The sequence below is a fragment of the Prionailurus viverrinus genome, chromosome B1 (genome assembly GCF_022837055.1).
Source record: "Prionailurus viverrinus isolate Anna chromosome B1, UM_Priviv_1.0, whole genome shotgun sequence".
NCBI classification, from domain to species: domain Eukaryota; kingdom Metazoa; phylum Chordata; class Mammalia; order Carnivora; family Felidae; genus Prionailurus; species Prionailurus viverrinus.
The window spans coordinates 146846022-146866044 of NC_062564.1; the positions used below are offsets into that span (position 1 = coordinate 146846022).

General features: G+C 37.3%; 1 protein-coding gene across 4 annotated transcripts in view; it reads right to left on the minus strand.

Annotated features, from left to right (window-relative positions):
- The window catches only part of ALB (albumin), a 124059-nt gene that overhangs the window by 47034 nt on the left and 57002 nt on the right, over positions 1–20023 (minus strand). For 2 of the 4 annotated variants that reach the window (XM_047856524.1, XM_047856525.1), the window contains exon 2: positions 8669–8782. The exons of 1 other annotated variant lie outside the window; for it this stretch is intronic. The gene's annotated coding sequence lies outside the window, so the exon portion shown is untranslated. Of the gene's footprint in view, positions 1–8668; positions 8783–9589; positions 9627–20023 lie in introns of those variants that run through there. One more of the 4 variants, XM_047856526.1, reaches the window with a different exon arrangement.

Genomic DNA, 20023 nt, shown 5'->3' on the forward strand with positions numbered 1-20023 from the left:
CAGGCACAGGAATCAACACATAAGTGCTCAGTTCTTAATAGGAATTTTCAGCTCAACTTGTAGTAAGGGACTACCAAAAGAAAAGTGTGTCATAGCCATGGTCCCTGCAGGCACTATTACCTGCTAATGACAGCTGTATGACAACTTCTCATTCTTTCTTCAATTCCCTCCAAGTGATTTCTGTCTCCACCACTACACTAGAACTTCATCTCACTGCAGTGTTCAACTCCAATAGGAAATATTTGCTACCTATTTCATGCATATGAAAGGACTCAGAGGCATTTGATTTGCCTCTTTTATGTTGACCTCCACGAAATAACATTATTCTAGTTCTCCATTTTCTTCTTGAACCAATTGGTCTCCTTCTTAAACACTAACAGCTCTCCCTTTTATTTTCCAACCGAGGGCTTCTTTGCCTTCTATTGAATCAGTTGGAAATCATTTAGTTCTTTCTTCTCTTGGTCTCTCGTTCACTCATTTCTATTTGGCTGTAGTCATGTATCAATGGGTATACATACTTCAAACCACAAGCAATCCTGTATATCCCTCTCCTCCAAATATCTTCCTAGAAGGTCATGTGTTATCATTACTCTCCTTCTGCTCAAAAATTTGTACGGACTCTCCTTCGCCTATAAAATGAAATCCAAATTAATCATGTGCTGACAAAGAGCACAGAGAAAAGCAGCATCTATTCAGCCTAGAAATGAGAGTCTTTCAGAATCTGTTTCACTCAACCAACTTGGGATAAAAAATGCAGGGTCTTTTAAGGCAGTGAAAAGCCAATGGATTGGTGTAATACAACATGACAAAAGGAGAAGATTGTACACAATGAACTGGAGAGCCAGGTCTCAATTAGGGGAACAAAGTATTAAAGAAGAGATAAGAAATGGGCTTGGGATAAAAACATTAGGGATCCAAATGTGCCTAACACATAAAAAGAGGTAGATAAGAGGAAACAGTGAACTTAGAATGGCGTGAGATGAAAAAAGGAAAAGGAAAAGGAAAAGGAATGGCATAAGCTAGACAAAGGTAAAAGAAGTAATATCCGTAAAGATCTGGATGTCAACAGTGATCCACAAGTAACTCACAGTGACAGGGAGAGGAGAACCTTAAAGTGAAAGCATACAGTTATTTCAGAAGTAAATGTTGAGGAATAAAGCCAATTTCCTGAAGGCAAGAAGACAGAGACAAGATAAATAGACATTAACCTGAAATATATATACGTATTTAGCAAGAATGATATTTTTTGAAATATTTTCTTTTTGGCTTCCCTTTCTTGGGGAGAATTAAAACTGTTAGAGCAAGAATGCAAAAAGAAATCAGTGTTAATATTCACCTATCATTATTAGATTTTTCAAGTGACACAATAATCTTGAGAGATTTTTGAGAAAATCTCAGAGAAAACATTTACTTTAATCGTGTTCATCCACATATCAAAAGCAAAACTTGAATGCTCTCCACCTACATTGTCTTTCTTTTCTTTTCTCTTTTCTTTTCTTTTCTTTTCTTTTCTTTTCTTTTCTCTTCTTTTCTTTTACAGGCTTAGACAGAGAGAACTCTCAATGAGAATAAGGGACATTTCATTCTAAGAATAAAATGGAGCTACTTTCCAGAGGAAGAATAGGAGGCACAAAAGAGAAATTCAAAAGGAATGAAATTGGAATGAATACATGGCTAATGTCACCCTGAGACCTATTATCTCCAACAGGGAAATAAGATGAAGACGGAAACTCAGATGAGTTAAGGAGGAAGCCCAAAGCAGTTTCTACTGATTCCCATTTGGAACTGTTAGAAAGAAGACGTCTTCTCAGGGTGTTCACCTGGGCCAACATAAGGAAGCCCCTGAAGAGCAGAAATTAACACAATAGCAGAAAGACAGAGAGTTCTTTCTATGTGATCCACAACATTGTCTTCTTAATTTATAATTACATTTTACATGCATAAATGAGGTATGTGTGGTAAGATCATATGCCCAGCTCATGGGTAGAACAAACTTATTTGGTGAATTCATCTGTTATTGTATCTGAGTGTAGCCAAATACAGTCTTCACAGGCCTTCATTTTAAGTACATAAAAGGCTGAATTTAGATTTTTTTTTTTTTTGCCCTGTATAGATAGCACACTGTAGAATCTTGTGGAATAGGACAATAAAATTCAGGAATGCTAGAGAAAAGACTAAAAAGTAGTCCACAGCAATAGCTTTTAGGAAACTAAATCCTAATCATTCCTTTAACTTAGTTCCAAATCAAAAAAGAAATGAAGTACTGAACAGTGACCATCGTTTTGATCATCAATACTGACCTTCTTGAACTGCCTTGTGATAAGAACATGTTGTTCTGGACAGTTCTCAAGCAGAGTAGCCCAAACCATTAGGGAGTAACAGTCCCTTTGGCAACAGTTTAATCACTAAGTCCAATGTCACATGGAAAAATAATCTAGAGCATTCACAATGTGTCTTATTCCAGAGAACTCACCCACTCATGTTTGTCTACTATGTACTGTACCACAAAATTTTACTACCCTTACAGATAGCCTATTGACTCTGGTCATGAAATAGTAACCATGGGGTTAGGGGTCACACACTACCTTCAGGTAGAGATCACTCACCTCCACCCTCCACCACCCCATCCCAACACCAAAAAGAAAGAAAAAGAAAGAAAGAAAGAAAGAAAGAAAGAAAGGAAGGAAGGAAGGAAGAGAAAAAACAAAAAACTTGGGACAGGAATCTCTTTTTTTCTACTTTTCCCACTCTTATTCTCAATATTTTCTCATCATTCTGAACTAAGTGCCAAATCTCCTTTATTTCAAATAGACCTTTGGCATTTATTTCTAGACAAGCTACAAGAATTCCTGACTTTCCTTTTTTTTGTTTGTTTGTTTGTTTGCTTGTTTGTTTTTAATTTGAGTTTCCTATCCTCACTTTCATAGAGAGAATTTCCTCTCTCTGACCCTTTATTTACTTCTAACTTTGATATTTGATGGGATTTTAAAATATCTGGCCTTTTGGGAAATAACCAGTAGCATTTGCCATTCTGAAGCCACCAGATAAATATGAACTAAAGTAACACATCTGCAATCCCCACCACCATTTTAAGGAGTAGGTCTCAATCTTTCATTTGCCTAAAATCATCAGTGGGGTAATAGGACATCTCTTAGCCAATCATATTTTTCCAACAATATTCCATACTAATAATGATTTATTCCTGATTTTAAAATTATTGCCCATATCTAAAGGCAATAGTGCATCAATTCAATGGAATATTTGCCCTGTACAAAGAAAGAAGAAAAAATCCTTATAAATACACTAGAAATGATATCTAAGGTATATCGTTCAGAAAAAAAATATGTATAATAAAGTAAAATAAGGGTGGTTATATATAAAATAGGAGCAGGGTGTAACATCTACCACTTAGGTTAAAAGGCAGTGAGCATGTTGGGAGGGACATACTTATAAATACTGAATAGTTCATGACAAAACAATCTGTGGAAGAATTGCAACAAAAATGGTTAAAAGGCTATGTAACAAAATGGTAACACTGACTCCTTGGAGAGGAGTTGGATGACAATGGAACAGCTATGGAATGGATGCTTTTCATTGAATAGTCATTTATGACTTTCTAAAAACTTGAATCATATTAATGCATTCGCCATCCAAAAATAACTGAAAATAAAATTGAACAAATATTTAAAATAAACAAACAGGGGTGCCTGGCTGGTTCAGTCGGTTAAGCATCTGACTTCAGCTCAGGTCATGATCTCATGGTTTGTGGGTTCAAATCCCCATGTCAGGCTCTGTGCTGACAGCTCAGAGCCTGCCTCGGATTCTGTGTCCCCCTCTCTCTCTGCCCCTCCCTGGCTCACACTCTGTCTCTCTCTCTCTCAAAAATAAACAAACATTAAAAAAAATTTTTTTAAATAAAACAAACGAAAAAAAATTGAAGCTAAAATTAAATAAATACTTAGAACTGGTAAATTTTCTTCCACCATCACATTAATCCTAGGAAAGTATAGATGATGTCTGAAATCACATATTTCAGATACCTTCTCATATAGTTGACAGAAAAAATTCTGCATTCTAGTTGGACACTAGACATGAAGCTATATTGATGGGCACTTTACTGAGCAGCTCTCTAGGACTGGGTGGTTTTCTCAGGAAAGAAACCAGCTCTTATCATCCCTGTATACCCAGTACCTGGAACAGTAATTTTCAAGTTATGCTCTATGGACCCCTGAAGTGCTTCAGACATTTTGCAATTACTTGATTTGGCTTATTTCTTTTAAAATATATATAGTTTAACACATACAGAAATCCATATATATATATATATATATATATATATATATGGCAGAAAGGAAAATATCCTTAGGTTATGAGTGAAAAAATTTTGTGAGCCTCAGTTGAGATATTAGGGAGGAAGGAACTACAAATTAATAGTTAGAAATGCATGTGTCATGTTCAAGTAAAAGTCAATCAACATTTAGGTATATCTGTCTATTACATACTTTTCTCAAATCATAATAATCACATGTGCAAAGAAAAGTGAACTTCTAGCAGGTAGCACCTTAACAGTATCATAGTTTTATCACTCACTGTAAATTTGGTGGATTCTTGTCTGACATTTATGATAAATAATGTAAATTGTTGTGTTAAATATTGTTGGTGATAGAGCTATGAAATAAAATTATTGTTATTCCTATGAACCGTAGTTATTCTGAGACTGAAAACTATTTTATTTTTCTTTTTGATTTACTTTTTTAACCATTACCATTTGCAACTATTTTTCTTTTTCTCCAGCTTTATTGAGTAATAATCAATGAAATGGTAATATATTTAATGTGATGACTAGATACATAGATAATAGATAGATGATAGAATATATATATATATATATATATATATACACATCATGAAAGATTCCCACAAAAAGTTAATTAATACATAAATCACCTCACATAGTTACCTTTTTTTTTATTGGTGGGAATGCCTAAGATCTACTCTTGCAGTAAATTTTAAATTATGCAATATAATGTTATCAACTATTATCAGGATTATAGTCATCATGTTATACAGTAGTAGATCCTCAAAAATTATTCATCTTATAACTGAAAGTTCGTACCCTTACCAACCTCTCCTCATTTTCCCACACATACCCCCACCAGCCACTCACAACTACCATTCTATGCTTTCTGTTTCTATGAATTCAACTTTTTGTTTTAAGATTCCACTTACAAGTGATACCAGGCAATATTTGCCTTTCCCTGTCTGGCTTATTTCACTTAACGTAATGTCCTCCAGGTTTATTCATTTTACTGTTAATGGCAGGAATTCCTTCTTTTTTTAAGGCTGAATAATAGTACATTATATATATATATTTATTATTATTATTATTATTATTATTATATATTTATATATTTTTGTTATCCATTCATCCATCAGTGGATACTTATGTATGTCCTGGCTATTGTAAATAATGCTACAATGAATATAGAAATACAGATATCTCATCAAGATAATGATTTAATTTCCTTTGGATATATACCCAGGAGTAGGACTGCTGGATCATATGGCAGTTCTAACTTTAATTTCTTGAGAAACATCCATACTTTAGTGGTTGTACCAGTTTAAATTTCCACCAGTTTACATTGTCACATCCTTGCCAGTATTTATGTCACCTTTAAAAAAAAATGTTTAGTTACTTATTTTGAGAGAGAGAGTGTGTGTGAGTGGGGTGTTGGGGGGGCGGGTACAGAGAGAGAGAAGGAGACAGAGAATCCCAAGAAGGCTCAATGCTGTCAGTGCAAAGCACAAACGTGGGACTCAAACTCATGAACTGTGAGATCATGACCTGAGCCAAAATCAAGAATCAGACACTTAACTGAATGAACCACCCAGGTGCCCCTATCTCATCTTTTTTAATAATCAATATCTTAATATGTGAAGTGATATCTCATGGTGGTTTTTACTCGCTTTTCCCCCATGAATAGTGATTTTGAGTGACTTTCATATACCTGTTGATCATTATGTTTTCTGGAAAAATGTATATCCAGGTCCTTTGCCCATTTTAAACTGAGTTATTTGGGGTGTTCTTTGTTTGCTTCTGTTTTAGTTTGGTTTGGTTTTTGTTAATTAGTTGTATGGGTTCCTTGTATATTTTGGATATTAACCTCTTATAGGATACGTGCTTTCAAATATTTCCTCTCATTCCGTAGGTTCCCTTTCCTTTTTGTTGATAGTTTCCTTTGCTACAAAGAAGTTTTTTAGTCGGGTGCAGTCTCACTTGTTTGTTTGTACTTTTGTTGCCTTCGCTATTGTTGTCAAATCCAAAAAGTCATTGCCAAGACAAATGTCAAGAGAATTACCCCCTATGTTTCATTTTAGGAGCTTTATAGTTTCAGCCTTATATTCAAGTCTTTATTCTGACTTGATTTTTATATATCAAGGACAGGAGTCCAATCTGTTTTTTGTTTGTGGTAATCCAATTTTCCTACTATCATTTATTGAAGAAACTGTCCTTCCCCCATTGTACATCCTTAACTCCTTTATTGTAAATTAATTGACCATATATATGTGGGTTTATTTCTGGGCTGTCTATTCTGTTCCATTGATCTATGTGTTTGTTTTTATGCCAATATCATACTATTTTGATCACAATAGCTTTGTAATAGCCCCAGTTTAAAATCAGGAAGTGTGATGCCTTCAGCTGTGTTCTTCTTATTCAAGACTGCTTTAGCTATTCAGGGTTTTTGTGATTCCATACAAGTTCTAAGATTGTTTTTCTATTTCCATGAAAAATGTCATTGAAATTTATTTATTTTTTATTTTTTTTAACGTTTATTTATTTTTGAGACAGAGAGAGACAGAGCATGAACGGGGGAGGGTCAGAGAGAGGGAGACACAGAATCTGAAACAGGCTCCAGGCTCTGAGCTGTCAGCACAGAGCCCGACGCGGGGCTCGAACTCACGGACCGTGAGATTATGACCTGAGCCGAAGTCGGCCACCTAACCGACTGAGCCACCCAGGCGCCCCTGTCATTGAAATTTAGATAGCAATTGCACTGAATCTGCAGATCACTTTAGGTAGCATGGACATTTTAACAATATTAATTCCTCCCATGCATGAACATACTCCTACAAACATTCTCCCTGTGTATCCTGCCAACTCCTTCCCTCTGTGTGTGCCTGCCTCTGTGTCCAAATCTCCCCTTTTTACAAAGACGACAGTCATGTTGGATTCAGGCCCATATTAATTACCTCATTCATCTTAATTTGGTTAAATCTGCAAAGACACTATTTCCTAATAAGATCACAGTCTGAGGTGACAGAAGTTGGACTTCAATATGTCTTCTTTTGGAGGATACAATTCAGCCTATAACAGCTTCTCTCCCCAAGTCTCTTAGGTTTCTGCTTTCTCCATTTAATGTTAAATCTTTTCTATCCACTTTCCAGATGTCAGAATTTTGTTACATATTTCTTCAGTGCTGTTACTCATTTTCCAGTTCTCTTGGTCCTTGTAAGTTTATGTTTTTGTTATATTTTTACTATTTTGATTGGGAGTAAAGATAAGTAAGCGTGTGTGCTCAACATCACATATAACAAGAATATCCAGAATAATCTTTTTGAAACTTGAATCATATTACATCATTACCCAGCTCACACCATCCAAAGACTTCCCCTTAACACTTACAATAAATTCCTAAATCCTTATCACAGTCTGCAAAGATCAGCACCAACTTGGGGCACCTGGGTGGCTCAGTGGGTTAAGCGTCCGACTTCAGCTCAGGTCATGATCTTGCAGTTTGTGAGTTTGAGCCCCATGTCGGGCTCTGTGCTGACAGCTTGGAGCCTGGAGCCTGCTTCAGATTCTACCACTACCTACCACTCTCCCCTGACATGCCCCACTCCAGCCAAATGGTCTCCTTGTTATTCTTCAAAATTTCCATGCATGTTCCCAACTCTGGCCCTTTAGATCTGCTCATTCCTCTTCCTTAGGATACTTTCTGAGTAGTGAGGCTTGTATTCAAAAGTCTCCTCCTCAGACCACTGTCTGACTTTGATTTATCCCAAAACCATTTGTCAGAGACCAGGAATGGGTGCAGAGTTTATATGGGAGGTGATCTCTGAAGGCAGAGTGAGGAAATTGGAAAGTAAGCTAAGAAAGAGAGGAAAGCTAATGAAGGATGTGGGTGGGTAGGTTGCTACTATGGGGAACTGTGGCTCCATCTCACTGGAGACTTCTTGTGTAACTGAATGGAACACACTTCAGAATTGTCACCATCTCTACCCCTCACTGAATGAAGATTGTTTCTGGGGACGTTAATACCTAGACTGCCCTCATAAGCTGTCACAGCAAGTACTTAAGGAGGCAACATAATAGGTTCCCAAAAAACATTTATCATATGAATAAATGGGATGTGTAGAATTTTTGTAGACATTGGATAGAATAACAATAGAAAAAAAATGAAAAAAATTATTGAAGTATACTAACGATTTAAAAACTAAAACAAGATACAGAATAGTGTTAGAATGTGCTTCTGCTTTTCTTCCTTTTTTTAAAGATATATATATATGTAATATAAAATATTCTTTAGTATTCTTTAGATTACTAATGTTCTATATAAGAAAAGACCTCAAAATACAGTGGGTTAAATAAGATACTAACTTTATTTACCTGTAAGTTAAGTCCAGATATAAGCAGTCTGGGACTGAATAGGGTAGCCATCCATGATATGATGCTATCCATTTCTGAACTCAAGATAATTGTTCCACGCTCTCCATCCTCCAGCTGTGGGAAGAGGGAAAAGAGCTAAAGGGAAGTAGCCTCTTTCTTTTTAAAGGCATACCCAGAAAAAGTATACATCGTATTTTACTTACATCCCATTGGCTGGAATGTACTCACATGGACAAACCCAGTCCCGAGATTGGCTGGAAATGCACTTGTTATCCAGGGGTACTTGAGAGCCCATTAGAAAGGGAAGGTGGTATCAGTGGGCAACTGGCCACAGATGGCCACAGTGTCACGTCCACAGATTATTTATCTTGCATATGAAGTAGAATCCCAGAAGCTAGGTTAGAGACTGGTTTACTTGTTTGGAGAACCATTTTGCATGGCTTAAAATAATTGCCATGTATGTATATCACTGTAGTGGTATTAAAAGTTATTCTCAATACACTCAGATGTGTGATAAAAACACAGCTTTTTTGTTTTCCACAAGTCATCCTGAATCCCTCCCACTGAGTAGTAGGGAAATGGATACATTTTTATTTTTTTTTTTTTAATTTTTTTTTTCAACGTTTATTTATTTTTGGGACAGAGAGAGACAGAGCATGAACGGGGGAGGGGCAGAGAGAGAGGGAGACACAGAATCGGAAACAGGCTCCAGGCTCCGAGCCGTCAGCCCAGAGCCTGACGCGGGGCTCCAACTCCCGGACCCCGAGACGTGACCTGGCTGAAGTCGGACGCTTAACCGACTGCGCCACCCAGGCGCCCCTACATTTTTATTTTTGAAGTATAGCATCCGTATCGGTTCAGGTTGCCATAACAAAATACCATAGACTGGGTGGTTTAAAGAACATAAACCTATTTTCTCACAATTCTGGAAGCTGAAGATCCTAGATCAGGGTGCCAGCATGGCCAGGTTCTGGTGAGAGTTATCTTTCTGGCTTGCAGATGCCACCTTCTCCCTGTGTTTTCACACAGAACAGAGAGAAAGAGAGCAAGCTCTGGTCCCACCTTTGTGACCTCATCTAAAGCCAATCACCTCTCTTGGGGCGCCTGGGTGGCGCAGTCGGTTAAGTCTCCGACTTCAGCCAGGTCACGATCTCGCGGTCCGTGAGTTCGAGCCCCGCGTCAGGCTCTGGGCTGATGGCTCAGAGCCTGGAGCCTGTTTCCGATTCTGTGTCTCCCTCTCTCTCTGCCCCTCCCCCGTTCATGCTCTGTCTCTCTCTGTCCCAAAAATAAATAAATGTTGAAAAAAAAATTTTTTTTTAATAAAAAAAAAATAAAGCCAATCACCTCTCAAATGTCTCATTTACAAATACAAGCACACTGAGGATTAGGGCCTCAATATACGAATGTTGGTGGGGGACACAATTCAGTCCATAGTAGTATCTTTACCCCTCCTACTTGAAATAGTCTGCTTCATAACTCTGTCTTTTGTTTTGTTTTGTTTTGTTTTGTTTTGTTTTGTTTTGTTTAAATGCCTACTCTTTCAAGTTGCCCCTACCCCCAACATTTTCCCCTCCATGGCATCAAGCTATACGAATACACAGGGTTCATAACATTGGGGAAAGCGGCAGGTCTGCGTTTGTAATTTGGATGTGCCCAGCTCCTGAGGTATAGGTGGTAAGAACTCATCTCTGGACACTTTGCTATCTGTTCCTGAATCTACAGCCTATGAAGAGAGAGGACACAGAGGGCAGAGTGTGAGGAAGGGTCAGGAGTGTGAAGCATACCCTGTCTCTACCCATCCTTACTGCTCTACCTGTGTATTCTGTTAGTGTTCCCCATGGTGAAGCAGCACCTCCCTGCAGAGCGGTGGACACCCAGCACACCAGAGGAGTGGATCATAATTCATTCACTAGAATAAATGTACCCAGGCCCTTACTGACCTAACACTTCTCCCCTCCAGGATTTCAGCCTGGAGAGAGGAGGTCAGAGCATGTGTATCTATCTCATGGCTGTCTTGCTCTCTCTCCTCACAATCTCCTGGGGACAGAATAGGCAGATGCAGGCTTTTCTCTTTCCTCAAATCCCTCTTCTGCCCTAGCATCGCAAGCCTCATGGCCTAACCATCATCATTAGAGGCAGTCAAAGTGGGAAGAAACTATGATCTAAGTCCCTCTGATCTGGTTCTTGACATTAATAGGAAATAAGTAATTTGGAAAACTCCTTTTTCTTCCTCCACAAAACCTAGATTTCAAGGCTTCTCTAAGAATTTTTCTTGGCAGACAAAAGTTGCACCATTATATTTTGTTTTCACTTTTTATTTAAAATTTGCAAAATTATGTAATAGCAGAGAGAATAATAAAATATATGCATCACCCAGGTTCAGAAATTATCAACGTTTATGGTGATGTTTCATCTGTAACTGATCTTTTTCTTCTGGATTATTTTTAAACAAATTCCAGATATCATATTGTTTCCTTTTTTCTTTTATATTCCTTCCACGAGTCCAAATTCTACTAAGTCCTAAAAAATATCAGTTGGGTGCCTTAGGCTAACTAGGAAGAAAACTTTGAGCATGGAAATGCAAGAGAAAAAAACTTTCCTGGAAAATTGGAGAATCACCAAAAGACTCATGGTTTTCTTTGTTAAGTGCTTTCCATAAACAATGCTTTTTATTGAGGTGCCCGGGTGGCTCAGTCAGTTAAGCATCCTACTTCAGCTCAGGTCATGATCTCGCAATTTATGAGTTTGAGCCCCACGTCAGGCTCTGTGCTGACAGCTCAGAGCCTGGAGCCTGCTTGGATTCTGTGTCTCCCTCTCTCTCTGCCCCTCCCTTGATCATGCTCTGTCTCTCTCTGTCTCTCAATAATAAATAAACGTTAAAAAAAGTTTTACAAATGTTTTTTTAATTTTATTTTTACTGGTAAACGAACACTATTTTGTAATTATTATCTTATTTTGGCCTAACAAATTTCACTTAAAAGTCTTACATATTTAAAACTTTACCATCCTTTCAGTGACCAATTTGCAACTGACTCACGTTAAACAAAAAAAGTATTTGACAATTTATCTTTCCCTTTTGAATTTTCTGATTTGAAAGTATAAGAGTCATTAGGTTATGATATTAAAGGAAATGCAGAATGGAAATTATGTGTGTACTGTGAGTATAATTATATTTAAAAAAATAGATACATAGGAGAAGAGAGTGGGTAAATTAGTAAACAAAATAGTCATGTGATTACATATCTTGAATTGAAGCAGAATTTTTCTCCCACTGAAGTTCCAGATATTCTATAATGTAGCTACAGCTATAGCACTTCCATAGAGAAATATTATTTTTAAAATAGAAAAATATAGATTCTAAGGACTTTTTATGTATAATCCCCTAATCCCTTTGTTTCTCATTGCATTTGGTGTCTTGCCAAATCACAAATTACGTCCAATGTTTACCCAGTTATGTAGTGTATACCAAGAGCTCCAGGTGGCTTTTTACAACAAAGTTAAGGCAATCTTGTTTCTATTAAACACACTCCATGAAAATTTTCAAAGGTAAATGATGCAAATATATTTTGACAGGGAGACCAAACACTTTAGAGTAATTGAATCTCTTATGTGCACTCCAGGGTGCATGCGAAGGCTCTGTACCACCATCCGTAGAGCGAGAATTCTGCTGAGGACACAGAAGACACTGAGCGGGTTGTTAGGAAACCTGAGTTCTGACCTGTGATCTGCTCTAATTGCTCCGCAATTTGATGAGTTTTCTGACCCATCTGGGCCTCAGTCAGCATCTGCAAAACTAAAAGATTATCAGCTTCTCTTACAACAGAGTGCTAACAGGCTGACAAAGTTAGAGTGTTATTGTTATTTTAACATTGTTGGTTGTGAATCACAATCCAGGTTAACTGAAGATAATCATGGAATGTGTCTGATTAGCCGCAATACTGAGGCCTAATTCAATTCTACGAGCTGAATGGAAATCAGAGTTTGAGAGAAAACCAGCAAGTTTTGTAATGAAAGGATAAGAAGAAAATAAGTTGTAAAATACCACAAAGTACTCAAAAGAAAAGCATGGAATTTTTCAGAAACATTAGCTTTAATTAGCCAAAAATGTGTATATTAATGAACTACTCCTAAGTTATGTTTACTTAGAATGCCCCCCCCCCCACCCACCCTTTGCTAAAATGACATCCCTGATGGTGGCTTAAATTCCTGTGCTCTGCTAATCTTTGTCAATCAGTGCATGCACGTGGATGCCTGGCCTGTTTGCAAAGTTCTTTGGCCTCTTTTAGGTGCTCAGATCACATTTGCGGAAAGAAATTGAACTGATTATACAGGCTTTTGACCGCCACTTAGTATATAGGCTGGTGCAAAGAAAGCTACCCAGTTCCAATAGGGGCAAAGGGCCTTGGAGAATTGCTGCTCCTTCTTAAAGACAATTATTTAAATGTCTAATAAAGGAACCCCTGGGTGGCTTAGTCAGTTAAGCATTGACTCTTCATTTAGGCTCAGGTCATGATCTCTCTGTTGCTGCGATAGAGTCCCACATCCGGACTTTATGCTGCCAGCGTGGAGCCTAATTGGGATTATCTCTCTCCTTGTCTCTCTGCCCCTCCCTCACGTGCTCTCTCCCTCCTTCTCTCAAAGTAAATAAATAAACATAAAAAAAAATAGATGTCTAATACATTTTAACTAGTACATAAATCATAAGACAAGAAATTTACAAGTAATATAATTCACATAAAAGAAAAAGAAAACACCGTGAAAAAAAAAATCTGTCTCTCGGACTTCCAGGAATCAAAAATCTCTGAAGGGGAGCATACCCCATACACTTACAATATAAAAATATCTTATTTCCCTAAATCTTAGGTACTTTAGAAAGAACTTAAAGGTAAAAATAGCACACATCTAAAAGGAATGTTTGGCATTGCCTTTGTGTATCATTAAGCAACTCGAATTATGTTGTCAGCCAGCTAGTATTTCAACCACCTCTGGCTTTCTTGGTGTTTATCCAAATATTTGTTTTTTCACATAATGTCCACTCCATGGCCGTGATAGCTTTTAAACATTCAGTTCCTCTACCTTTGGACTTCAGGACATTAGTAGATGATAGGTATCTCTATAATGTTTCATATGAGAGTAAACATATTCCATAGTGCTTGAATATGTATAATTATAATAAAACCTAGCATTTACTGGGAAGTCATCATGTACCAAGCACTGACTTTTACAAATACTGTTTCATTTAAGCCCTCAGAGCAAATAAGGAAATTGAGGCTTGGAGAAGGTAAGTAATTTACCCAAGGCCATAGTTAGTAACTAGTTAGTAACTAAATCCGGATTCAAATCCAGATCTGACTTAAGCACTGGCTCTTAGCACTCACCATACCATCAGGTGCAAGAGCAGTTTTTTAAATCTTACAGGAAATGCTGTGTTTCAGGAATGCAGTATGTATACTGGGAAAGACTTGGATAGCGTAGTCTTTCCAGTTCTTCCATATATAACCACGATTTTACCTGTGCTGTCACAAAAGAAGGAGAGGGAGAAGAGAGGAAAAGGGAGAGAAGCAGGAAAAGAAGAGGAGGGCATTTTGTATTTTTCTCCCCTGGAAAATAAAAGTTAAATTCCAAAAATATATCATTTGGATCATATTAGTGGGTTCTTAAGGGATTATCTCTCAGATCCAAACCCATTCTTCTTTTCTCTATTTTGTAAGGCTGGGACTCTGACTCTGAAAATTTTGTTTCCCTGTTGTAAGCAAATTCTTGTTAAAATCTGTCAAAAGGAGCAGCAGAAGGAGGTTAAAAGCGGAAGAAGACCAATATATATAAGAAAGAAACAACATGGGTAAAAGCAGAAGCTGATGGAATGGGAAACAAAGATGAAACAGAAATTCATTAAAAACAAAAATGGTTCTTTAAAGATATAAGTAAAATTTTCCAACCTCTGGCACAGTTGATCAAGAAAAAAAGAGAAAACACACCAAAAAATTGAACTGGAGAAAGAACACTTATCAGGAATTATAACAGAGATGAAATGATAATAATAATAATGGGGGTTTTTGCCTCCAAGCTTGATGGACCAGGTGATTTAACTCTTACAAATCAACAAAATTCCAACACCCAATGGAAAATGTCCTAGAAATAAAGGGAAAATATGAGATTATCTGATCATCAGAACATATGATAGGAAACTACAAACATATACAAAATAGAAGAATAGTATATGAATCATGGAGGAAGCTGGGACCCGGACATCTAAGGAGAGAGCACCACTACAGTTGCTTGTATTTCTGTGGCAGCACAATAAGGCTGGTTCTGGAAATATACAAAGAAAGTGGAAACTAGGGGCACCTGGGTGCCTCAGTCAGTTAAGCATCAACTTCAGCTCAGGTCATGATCTCACAGTTCATGGGTTCAAGCCCCTCATAGGGCTCTGCACTGATAGTGTGGAGCCTGCTTGGGATTCTCTCTCCCTCTTTCTTTCTGTCCCTCCTCCACTTGCTCTCTCTCTCTCTCCCCTGCTCTCTCTCTCTCAAAATTAAAAAAAAAAAAAAAGGTGGAAACTTGAAGCAATTACTGTTGTCAGGGTAAAATTGCTATAGTAAAACTGACCTGAACAGCCAGCCTAACAAGAAGGAGCAAACAAAAATTAGAAAATATCAAAAATATATTATTCACAGCAATAGTGAAAGCATACAACATTTGTGTACAATAATGTACAATCTTTCTTAATGTAATGTGGCAATATGTACCAAGAACCATAAAAATGGTCATACCATTTGACATAGTAATCTATACTTTGTATTGTATCCAAAGACAGATCAGAAATGTGTCCAAAAATATTTGTTCATAGTGGTTCATGACAGTATTAAAATTTAACTACATGCACAAACATGGTCTATGAAGATAGGGACCTCCCTTTTACCCTGGTTCCTTGATTACTTGCATAATTTCATTACACTTACATAGAATGTCTTTAGCCCAGCTTCCAATTAATCAATTCTAAAAACACTAAAATTTTCCCTAATAAAATAATATCACGATGGTCATTCCAAATGCAAGGTGATAAAAATAGTACTAGAGATCTGAATTGGACAAATTGCTGATCTCCATTTCAAGCAACTGGATAAAGCATAATTAAGAATTAAGACAGTAAAATTGAAAAATTAGCAAGAAAAAAGACTCATAGTCATATGATTGACTATAAATCTTTGAAGGGTTAATTAAATAAGAGTTAAATTAATATGGGGAAGAAACAGAAACTAAATAATTTAACTCCACCAAGGAGTTTTCCTGAATCACCTCGTCTAGGAAGCCTTCACAGACAACCTGTGATCTGGAGTTATCACACTCTCTCTGAGCTCTTATTGCCCCTATATATTCCCCTAATACATTATTGCTTACAGTACTCTATAAGGTGAAGCTCTGTTTATTTCTCTTATCCCCTACCTGAGGGTGACCCTTGAGACTCAACAATTTGTGCCTCAAAACCTGCTCAAAGGACTTGATACATGTTGATTGAATGAACTATGGATGGGAAAAGTAGGGAGGAGAGGATATTCTTTCATGAAAGGGGGACAGACCTGTAGAAAAGATAACAAACTGTAGGGATAAATTCATATTTCTTTTAGTTTAAAAAACATGAATCGCTACATTTCTCAGTTTATGAACAAGACCTGTGCTGAATTTGCTCCACTTGCTTCTCCATATCCATGCTACATTCTTCTCCACCCTGATATATGTCACAGGAAGCTAACCTGGGTGACCTGCACCAACCCAATCTCTTGCCCTCCAGGTGCCAGGGGTTTCTGTCAATGGGAAGCTCTGGTGGCAGACTGGGATTGGTCGGAGAATGAGGTGAGGATGTTAATTTCCCAGGCTCCCTCCAGGCTGCTCACCATGGATTGGCTGTATCTCTCTATGGAAAGCTTCAGCTCTGGTAAGACAGCCTTCTCCCTACAGCTACCCTTCCTGGGTCCCAGTATCTGCTCCCTTCCTTTGCTTCTTGAGGCCTTGGGGAGCACAGTTCCCCCATTTTGCTAACCCTGGAATAACTTAGTTTTCTAAACTCTGCCCACACTTTTAAAGCAGTCCTCCTCTCAAATTGCCTACTTTGAGGTGCTTTCTGATTTGTGCCAGAATCCTGACCATTCAAAGGCCTTAGTTCACAATTCTGCATAAGCTCTTGAAAAAGGGACAAATTTTATGCTGGACGTTATGGTCTTCTAATGGGTTTAGGGAGGTTTTTAAATCAAAAGATATAATAATGAATAGGAAGAAAATATTTTGAGGCAGTGTTAATTAGCAGAAAAGTGTTAAGAGAATTACTGTGGCAAGGGTTAATGCATTTAGGAATTACTAACATAAACCAGTAGAAACTATAACTGTAGTTAGAAAATAATGAAAACAACCTATCAGTTATAATCCAGGAAAAGCATTATTATTACCAGTATACCATCATAACAATGATGCAACTTAATCCTGAAATTTTAAAGAACAATAAAATATTAAGAATCACAATACAATAAGTTTCTCTGTTATGCTATCCATTTTTTAATCCCATTCTCTTAGTGTTTAGAACAGTACTTGTACATAGGAACTGAGAAAGTATTTATTGAATGAAATAATCAGGAAGAACACTGAAAACAAAACAGAAAATGTAATCTTACACTTGGCATATTGCATTCTGGTCATTACCTAACAATAATAACATGACAGACCTAAAAACAAACTCAGAAAATAGTAAATGCTCATGAATACATAAATGAAAATTATTGGTATGTAAATAAAATAAAATTATTGGACCTGTACCATAACAATAGATACCATTTATTAGGTTTCTATGCTGTGTTAGGTACTTTAGATATGTTATATATGTTAGCTTCAATCCTCACATTCCTGCCTGGTGGAGGCAGTCAAGGAAGGCAACTAAGAGGAGGTGACATCTGTGTGGACTTGGAAAGGAGGAACAGGAATCATTCATGAAGATGAAAGGACAAAAAAAGTTTTAGGTAGAATAATATCATGCACGAAATCACAGAGACAAGAAAGCAGGTTGCATTTCAGGAACTTTAGACATTTCAGTAATGAGAAAAGAAAAAGATTGGAAACAAAGAGGAATTTTATCCCAAATGCCACAAGGAGCCATTATTTCTGCCTAGAAATGTCATTGTCTAATATTTGCTTTAAGAGTGTGTATGGAGCAGCAGTGAAAAGATGATTGTTCTAAAGATTAAAATGGATAATAAAGATAAATAATAAGTATACTGTAAAGCACTGTCCAGACACTGTGTCTTATTTTTCTTAGGTTGTCACCATACTAAGTAACGCTCTGCCCTCCTGTACCAGTCTACTTTCTCAAACCCACCTATGGCTTTGTGCCTGGTTAACTGTTCAGTCTGTTAGGCAGACTCCCAATGGCATGCAGACCAACCACATCTTTTGAAGTTGTGTGTCCTTTGTCTAATGTGCTGCTCTACAGAACTCAATGGGACAAGGGTGCCACCTCGTGTTGCATCACTGACTGTTCACAGTCCCCAACATGCTTTCTTTTCACTTGAGCTACTTGTGGATGCGGCCACTGAAGCTTCCCCCCCCCCCCCCCCCCCCCCGGTTGTAATTTGGAAAAGAAAATTGTTAACAAATGTTCTCACAAATGCAACAGAAAGGGAGCCCAGGACCTTTTCAATACAGTGATAATGCTAATGCCTGAGCTTTAGTAGATTAATTGCTATATGCTGGGAAATGTTTAGCCTATGTCCTTTAAATTGCTGCTATCATTGTTTTTAACAGAGCTATTGTTAAAAAAAACACTTATCTTTAAAAATACAATGGGAATTATAATCTAGGAACTGAAATAAGTTAAGAAAAACCTGCCCTGCTCAGTCTCATAAAGGCTCATACTCAATAATAAGTTCTGAGAAGGGATTCCAAGAGGTTTTTTGAAAGCACATTCCTTGATGTCTGCAAAAGAGGCTGCAAGCCTTTGCAGGCAGACCAACTATTTAAACTATTTTCAAAGAATTATTGGAGAAAGAAGTTTCCTTAAATTCCTGGAGAAGGACCATGCATGGATTCTTTTTGCCTCCTCCTCCCCTCACTTCTTCACAAGCAGCTTTGCTTTATTTTTCTCCTCTTCTAGCTTCGTTTTCTCTCATATTTACTGAAAAAAAAAATGAGCTCCCAATACCTGGGAGCTTATTGCTATTTCTTAAAGTATAAGCCAGTATATTGCTATTGTACACACATGGTGAATATGTAATATAAATTAGCATCTGTCCAAGAAAATAAAACCTAACTTTACTGAACACTTTTCCATATATTAACTCATTTAATCCTCACCAAAGCCCACTAATATAAGAAATATTGTTCCCATTTTAAAATGGGAAGTTGAAGCTAAGAGAGGATTATATAAGTTCACACATCTAGGAAGTGGTGCAGTCAGTTCAAATCCATAGCCATTATGCCCATAATCATTATGATTTATTGACTCTAACTATAAAACCTCAAATCAAAAGGATATGCCAGTACCAATGACCTCATAAGTACAACCAAAAGATGATTAAGTTAGGGGCACCCGGGTGGTTCAGTCAGTTAAGTGTCTGACTCTTGGTTTCGGCTCAGGTCATGATCTCGCGGGTCATGAGATCAAGCTTCCCTGTGTGGGTCTATGCACTGACAGTGCAAAGCCTGCATGGGATTCTCTCTCCCCCCCCTCTCTCTGGCCCTCTCCTGCTCTCTCTCTCAAAATAAATAGACTTTAAAAAGGAGATAATCAAAGTATGTGTAAATGTCAACACAACATAAATTTGGAAATTAGATGATCATTTTGCAGTAATGGAAAGCTTCAGTAATCAAGATAATGTGGTACTGGCATATGGATAGACATAAAAATTGATGTAGTAGAATTGGGAATTCAGAAATAAACCCATACATCTATGGCCAACAGATTTTAGACAAGAATGCCACAACTCTGTGGGGAATAGTCTTATCAACACATGGTACTATGACGACTAAATAGCATCATGCAAAACAATAAGGTTGGACCTTTACCTCACACCATATACCAAAATTAACTCAAAATGTATCAAAGATATAAATGTAAGAGCAAAAACTATTAAACTTTGTGAAGAAAGCATGGGCAAAAATCTTTGTGATCTTGTATTAAGCAATAATTTCTTAGCTATGACACCAAAAGCACAAGCAACAAAAGAAAAAATAGACAAACTGGATTTCATCAAAATTAAAAACTTTCATGGCTCCAAAGGGCACCATCAAGAAAGTGAAAAGTTGGGGTGCCTGTGTAGTTCAGTCAGTTAAGCATCTGAATCAGTTTGGGCTCAGGTCATGATCTCACAG